Source organism: Orycteropus afer, unplaced genomic scaffold (genome assembly GCF_000298275.1).
Source record: "Orycteropus afer afer isolate SDZICR_OR568_19922 unplaced genomic scaffold, OryAfe1.0 scaffold00035, whole genome shotgun sequence".
In the NCBI taxonomy this organism is placed as follows: Eukaryota; Metazoa; Chordata; class Mammalia; order Tubulidentata; family Orycteropodidae; genus Orycteropus; species Orycteropus afer.
The window spans coordinates 7752858-7754551 of NW_006921622.1; the positions used below are offsets into that span (position 1 = coordinate 7752858).

The window sequence follows — 1694 nt, forward strand, 5'->3', positions numbered from 1 at the left end:
ATTTTTACCAACTTCTGCAGTCTGAAATTGACTGAATATGCAATCAAGATGTGTTAATTATCACTGGTGACTGGAATGCAAAAGTTGGAAACAAAGAATAATCACCAGTATTTGGAAAATAGGGCCTTGGTGATAGAAATCATGCTGGAGATGGCATGATAGAATTTCACAAGACCAATAATTCATTCATCGCAAATACCTTTTCTCAACAACACAAAAGGAAGCTATACAAGTATATTTCACTAGATGGAGTACACAGGAATCAGATTGACTACATCTGTGGAAAGAGGCAATGAAGAAGCTCAATATCTTCAGCCAAGACAAGGCCAGGAGTTGATTATGTAACAGACCACCAACTGTTCATATGCAAGTTCAAGTTCAAGTTGAAGCTGAATACAATTAAAACAAGTCCACAAGAGCCAAAATATGACTTTGATTATATTCCTCCTGAATTTAGAGACCATCTAAAGAATAGATTTGATGCATTGAACACCAATGACTGACAACCAGAGGAACTGTGGGATGACATCAAGAATATCATCTATGAACAAAACAAAAGGTCATTAAAAAGACAGGAAAGGAAGAAAATATGAAAATGGATACCAGAAGAGACTGAAACTTGCCCTTGAATGGAGAGTAGCTAAAGCAAATGGAAGAATGGACAGGATAAAAAAGCTGAATGGAAGATTTCAAAGAGCAGCTCAAGAAGACAAAGTCAATTTATCATAATGAAATGTGCAAAGACCTGGAGTTAGAAAACCAAAAGAGAGGAGCACGCTCAGCATTTCTCAAGCTGAAAGAACTGAGGAAAAAAATTAAGCCTCGTATTGCAGTACTGAAAGATTCCATGGGCAATATGTTGAATGATGCAGGACACATCAGAAGAAGATGTAAGGAATACACAGAGTCACTGTACCAAAAAGAACTGATAGATGACCATGCACTTCAGGAGGTGGCATATGATCAAGAACTAATGATACTGAAGGAAGAAGTCAAAGCTTCACTGAAGGGACTGGAGAAAAACAAGGGTCCGGGAATTGATGGAATATCCATTGAGATGTTTCAACAAATGCATGCCACGCTGGAGGCACTCACTTGGCTATGCCAAGAGAATTGGAAAACAGCTACCTGACCAACTGACTGGAAGAGATCCATATTTATACCCATTCCAAAGAAAGGTGATTCCACAGAATGTGGAAATTATCAAACAATATCATTGATATCACATGCAAGTAAAATCTTACTGAAAGTAATTAAAAAATGGTTGCAGCATATCATTTAAAAGGCACACTGTTAAAATGGCATACTGTAAGTTGGCACTGAAGTGGCATCCTGATGAAAATCCTGAGAACAAGGAAGAAGCAGAGAGAAAATTCAAACAAGTAGCTGAGGATATAAGGTATTATCAGATGCTAAAAAAATGAGACATCTATGACAAATAAGGCAAAGAAAGATTAAATGGTGAAGGTGGAGGTGGAAGTCATTTTGATGGTCCATTTGAGTTTGGTTTCACATTCTGTAAGCCAGAATGTGAGATGATGTCTTCAGGGAATTTTTGGTGGAGGGGACCCATTTTCTTTTCTTTTTTTTTTTTTTTTTAATTGTGATTTGGGTGAAAGTTTACAGAGCAAATTCACTTTCCATACAGCAGCTCACATACACTTTGTCTCATGACATTAACTACAATTTACCAC

The 1694-nt window shown here is 37.1% G+C and overlaps 1 pseudogene; it reads left to right on the plus strand.

The window, feature by feature from the left end:
- LOC103193251 overlaps nt 1-1694 on the plus strand; it is a 51385-nt pseudogene that overhangs the window by 48697 nt on the left and 994 nt on the right.